The following is a 6,804-nucleotide window of genomic DNA, read 5'->3' on the forward strand; positions in this document are numbered from 1 at the left end:
GGAATTGAACCTGAATAGGCTTGTATTAAGAAAATACTTGTTGCCTGATAGCAGACACAATGACAAATTACTTTTAAAATTTGTGAATTTTGCCTTTGGAAAAGTCATTTATTCAACACAAGCCTCTTACCACATATATACCTTGATCCCAATAAAGGAGTAAGACTGATCAAAATCGTTCAACCACTGGGTTGCCAGAAAGGGACCTGTCAGTCCATTTAGAATTCTTTCAGGCATCATTAAGAAGCAGAACCTTTGACTATGCAAGGCACACTGGGAGTTGTGATCAAGAGCCAAAATCCAATTGAAGAATATTTTTTTTTGATGGACATTGCATTTAAGCAGTTTTTGAGTTTCTGGTTTATCTCTTTTGTGTTATTCTGTTATTAATAAATTGGGTGACACATGTAGATTATTCATGGAAGTAGGGATGTGCATTTAATTGTGCGAGTCTAGGGATTTTGGTCACTTCACCTGTTACATTGTAATTCAGGCTATTATGATCAATAGTTTAGTAAAAACATATAATATTTATCAGTAAAATAAGTTTTCATAAATACCCATTAATCATAATTTTAGTGCCCACCTTCCTTCCCACCACCTCCAGATTCAGGTTGGGCAGGCACAGAGAAATGAGAGTTGTTATGCAGCCAGTGGAGCATGAACTGGGCACTCATGTTTGGACTTTTCTTCTCTCAACTCTTGGAGTTGGTGTGACTTTGTTTCACCTGGAATAGAGGCTAATTATAATTAATGGGTTTGTATAGAAACTCGTTGTAAAAATATAGTTTTACTGTTAATGCTGCATTATATTGCAGACAAGAACTGGGCCATAAGGTTGGTCAGTAGGTAACTATGTAAAGTTCAAATGACAACTGGACTTGAAGCTTGTCATCAAAGCTGAGAATAGTATTATTTTACTATTAGAATTGAGACAGTAATCTGACACTGTGGTAAATAAAATAAAATGGTAAAAATCAAATTTATTACAATGAAGTTGTATTATATTTTAATACAAAATGTGACTAATTCAATGAGAAACCCTGGCTGTGAGCAAATATGACAGTAATGAGAAATGGGATCGTTTATTTGCTGTGACAAGGCAAAATCAATGAGATATGAACATCATTGGTGAAAACCAACCATAACCAATACAGGATTAATTACAAACAATGGATTTCATATAACTAATTAAGGTGGACCATTTCCTATACCTTTAACCTTTACAAAAATTACTTGATTAAAAATAAAAGTTAAATTGAAAAAGTTAATTTCATGAATCAAAAGGATATTACACTTTCCCATTGGAATTAATATTTCACCTACAAGGTAATCTATAACAGAAATAAATATAAATATTTTCAGCTACTTTATATACTGGCAAAAGTAGTATTTGTAAATGAATAAAAAAAAAGTATTAGATACATTAGCACTCATAAGGAAAGAGACTATACTGCACTCTATCAGATTTCCAAAGGATTTGAAAGTATACCCTACTACAATAATACTAAATTATAATTAAAGAATAAATAATACCTTAACCAATACTGTACTGCACTGATATTATACTTAGAATAAAGCTTTCAGGCAAATATTAAGTTACCAATTAGAAATGTAACATCTACTTCTTTCATAAAAAAAACACTGCACTTACAACAGTATGAACATTTAATTGGTACCCATGATATTGGCAGTGTAAGTTTATCCATCACTGGCAGTGATAAGTAATGAAAACAGAAACACATGTGGCATATCAAAGGATATGACAAACAAAAGGTTATGTTGAGCTCAGAATGAATAACAGCTGTAATGCCACAACAGAAAGGCATTCTAAAACCAAACACATGATTGTTACCCTCAAAATATTTGTCTAAAAGTTTATGAAAGACTATCAATTAAGTTTCACTGAAACTACCCTTATCTCAAGACCATATTTAGTTAGGAATGTTGCTGAAATATCGAGAATCATATGTACAGTAATCAAAATTTCCTTTTAGGAGGATATTCACAAATGATCATAATTTTCTACATTTAAAAGTTACATGAATTCCCTTCAGTTTCTCAGGTCCTTAGTCCAAGTCTGCATGCTTATATAGTTCTTAAACTGGTTTTCAACTCTTGTAAGATGCTTAAAATATTTTTCTTTAACAAACATTGCTATAAGTTTCTTACTTCTCTTCCCCTAATACTTTTGTACTTTCTCTTCCCCTGGTTTTATTTCATCTCCATTACAAAGTACTGGATTTCACACAGTATAATTGTTCATATCACCCCTTTAGCAATCCTGTGTGTGTGTGTGTGTGTGTGTGGTGCAGTCTTTCCTTCTTCATTACATTTTACTGTGTATTTTCCTCCTCCGTCAAGTCTTTGTTGTTGTTGAAACATAGATATATTTTATTAAAAGTGAAACTTATGTGCGGATCAGATAGGTATGCATATTTTTGTAACACAGTAAAGGTGCGCTGTCTCCAATAGGTTGGTCCGGTGCACCTGCTTCACCACAAACCTGTAATTGTTTAAAACCTCAAACCCACCAAGTTTAACAAGGGCAAACTATGGAATAATGCATCTGATTACAACAAATTATAGCAATATTCACACCAAAAAGAATACTACACTGGCCATTTTATCCAGTCTTACAACTGACCATACATGTTTTAACCCATGATTTATCTAATGAATAGCCCACACGACTGAATACTTCAACACAGAATGCAGGTCAAGAGCAACAGTTATACATAACTTTTGATTATGTCCAAATTTCAACCAAACAGTGAATGTCAAGTTTTGGAAATGACTCTGACCTTCATTTCCATTTCATCTAGTTATCAAATTTTTAAGAACTGCAAGTTAATACATGAAATTTAAATTCTATTAAGACAAACCCTTAAGGCCATCCCTATTACGTTTAGTATTTTGACTGAACTGGTTAATTGCTTATTATTTTGGACAAAAGTGGGTACAATTGCAGAGTGAAATCGTAAAACACCCAATAATCTAAATTATCAAGGTAGCAAAACGTAACTGCAAACATTCTAATTATAGTAAGTACGATAGTGTAGATGAGTAGCTTTGCAAAGCAAAAATTTCAATATATAAAGTGCTGGAACAAGGTAATACAATGCTCACCCAGAGTTGTGGTTGAGATGTTCTTTCAAGCCTGGTTGCAACCAAACTTTTCTAGCACATTTGGTATAATGTGCTGGTGATAGTTTCTGTATATGTTTTAAAACCTAACAATTCAATATGGTTTACTTCTAGTTCAAGCCAATACTTCAAGGATCGCTCAGTTTTTTTGGGAATCATTGATCAAAGTTTTGTAATGCTAAAGTAAACATACCAATGCAGTTTACTGATTCAGTGTGAAAAAAATTAGCTTGAGAAATTGAGCATCGGATTGACTAACCTGGCAAAGATTCTACAGAATTTCTCATTCACTGTGAATTGAAAGTAGTTACATTGTTAATGTTGGTTTGCATTGTCTAGAGACAGGAACTGAATCTCAAAGGGTGGCCGTTTGGTAACCAAGCCTTAAACTTGTAGCTAGTTCTCAGGCAGGTAATCACCATTTCTGCATTTTCATTTTTGCAGGATGACCACTGTAAGGTTGTTTTCATTTGCACAATTTATATAGTAAGTATCAAAATCCTGTCATTTGTTCATCATGACATATTTTAGTAATGTACAATACTCTACAGGAATTTGAAGATTTGAGCTATTCATGGTTGTTGAAAGACTTTTCACTTTGTCACCTGACAGGTAAGTGGAGAGAACACATTATATGTTCAACCCTACAAAGGGAAAACCTGATGTAAAAATGATATAGATGATGATAACATAGTTGTTGATTAACATTAGGGTAGTAATAAATTACTTTCTCACTTGAGAGGCATCGTAAAATTTCATTGGTCAAATGTGTCTAGTCTGAACTCTGCTGCAACGTTAAAATAGTGTATTATAATCCTATGGTAGCTTAAAACTCAGCAATGCCAAGAAATCAACCAATGAACATTTATTTATGATTTAGTCATAGAGAAACATCTTCAGCTGCATTGTAAGTATCATCTATGAATTCATGATTATTATTAGGTAGCTTGATCAGACCAGCTTAAATTATATTATTTTTCTTGATGTTCCACACATGGACATTTTGTGGAAGATTGCTCAGGAAGTTGTAGTCTTACGATTGTTCCAAGGTCCCTAATGACCCATCACACACATGCAGTCAGTGCACACCCCTTTACCTCCCACAACTTTGAGCAGCAAGGTAAATTACTTATGACTCATTAGGTAGACTTATGCTTAGCTCACATGGACAGTAATGTGATATGCCAGTGAAAAGCTTTCAATCCATGATTGGCACTTAGGAACAACAATGGCAGCTAGCAGCCAATTTCCTTAAATGATTGAAAAAGGGATCCAATAAAGTTCATTAAAATGAACACGTAATGATCATGAATTGAACATAAGCAAGCAGCCTCATCACATTCTTCCACTCAGATTATGGGATTCCTTAAACAAACTTAAATGAAAGGCATTGCACTTCTGAAATTGGGATCTGTATTCAATTATAATCAAACCCCTGAATGATTAAAGAGGATTTAAGATCATAGTCATGTTGGTCTGCCATAAATGTAACTAGCTAGTCATCTAATGTCCACTAGTCAAACATGACTAAATAAATTCGTAAGTTTACATTCTAAAACTTGTCAACTGGTACTAGTTGACACTGCATTAGTTTGAAAATGCAACACTACCAGGATTGTATTTCATAATTTACAATCACTGGCTTGAGAAAAAAAAAATTTCCAAGCCAAAAAATTTTTTTTATATGCAAAGTTCAATTTTAGTATGCCTGGGTTGGGAGGTTTTTCTTTTTTTTCAGTAATATGAAGCATATTATGCAAACTTGAGTAAGATTTCCATGCTATTTGATGATACAATGATAATGGTGGGAGTGGAATTAATATTGCTTCGGCAATTTTAGAACTTTTTTCTGTGAAGGCAGTTTCCCATTTACAAGACTGACAAGACAGGGCAAGTAAAAACATAAGGTATCCATAAAGATCACTATTTGTTGTTTAACCAGATAACTGAGCTAATTTATTATATTGCAGCTCTAAAAAAATTTTATAATGGGTTAACTGCAAATGATGTAGACTCAGACAAAATTTCTTTAAAGTTGATTTGTTTCCAAAACCTGACATTTGTTGTCAACTGTATTTTGGGCATTCGTACAAAAACTGTTGAACTTTTAGAGTTACTCTAGTCTGTACATACAAGGATTGGATCATGGGGGCTATTCATTAGATATCCATGTGTCAAATGAGTGACAAATTCTAACACATCAAAATTACTTGTCTGTCCTTTTGAAATAATGAATCCCATATGCCAAAGCTGGGCATGATTTAATTTGCTACTATCATGTTCATTGTTCCATATCTTCTGCCATTACTCATAAAAATGGGTTTTAGATGTTTCATTGTGTGATCACGTGACAGTAGTTGCAACTTTGGCTACTTTATCAAGTTCTTCATTTCCTTTAGTTGGATTTCTAAAGTTTCTTCTTTATATAATGTGTAGTGAAAAGTTGATTTGCTGTGCAAGGATAATTTTTTTGGATATATAATTCTATAATCACTAAACCTTACATATTTCTGTGATTGTGTATCTTTATTCACTTTAATGGCCAATCTTACTGCACATAATTCTGCTGTAAAAATAAAAGCATTATCAGGTAAGGAAAGCTGGTGTTTTGTTGGGTGTTATGGCTGTAAACCCAACACCTGATGAAGATTTGGACCCATCAGTGTATACTGCATAGTGTGGACCTTTACCTCTTATTTGTTCTACTGCATGTTGTTTATGATGTTCTCGGGTATCTGCATAGTTTTTGATAAATAGTTCAAGTGTGTAAAAGTCTGATCAGGTGTCTAAACAGGTATATCTGTTGTCTCCACACTAAATAAGAAACAGCTACTTTACAAGATCCTTGGACAGATGAAGGAGATAAAGATGCTTTGAAGCTGGATCAGATTTTCCATATTTCAAAAAATTTTCTATGGTAAAGGCTGAAATCAATGTTAAAAACTAAGCACATAAAATTTTGTAATAAGGTAGTTAAAATTTTTTTATTATTAGGTAGTTTCAACTTTATCAGTCAAGAGTACTCATCTCTTATGGAGCTGGCAATAAGTTTTAATACTAAATTTACTTAATACATTGCAGTTACACTTGTTTTATGAAAAATACATGCATACCAATAATGTTTACATATACAACAGTTACTATATAATACTGGTAAACTATGCTACATGTTTAGGTATTTCACTGAAAAATGTAGACTTATAACTGACTTTGAAGTCTTGTACACTTCTAAAGTGCAAGGATCCTGTTCTGCTAATTTCAACACATTGTATATTCATGAATGCAGTACTAAACTGGCAAAATCTCTCAAAGTTTCTGCAAATGCAACCTCATACCATTTCTACACTTAACTGCTCGGTTCTAGCAAGACATGCATTGAAAATTCTTGTTTCTTCATTAATTCTGCATTGCAGAATACATATCAAGACATTGGTTCCAATATCCAAACTTGAATGTATATCGTAAGTTCATAAGTTAAGTATACTTAATGCCACATACCTCAATTTCTACATAAAGTCTTGAAAGCTATTTCTCAATAACAAAATATGTGGGTAAAAAATTAAAGAATTAAATACATATGTCTGCAAAGGTAATTTCTTTACCTAAAGCCCAAGAGAAATTGTGTTCATGGTCATTAAGGGTAAATAAAACTAAAAC

The sequence above is a fragment of the Macrobrachium rosenbergii genome, chromosome 2, assembly GCF_040412425.1.
Source record: "Macrobrachium rosenbergii isolate ZJJX-2024 chromosome 2, ASM4041242v1, whole genome shotgun sequence".
In the NCBI taxonomy this organism is placed as follows: Eukaryota; Metazoa; Arthropoda; class Malacostraca; order Decapoda; family Palaemonidae; genus Macrobrachium; species Macrobrachium rosenbergii.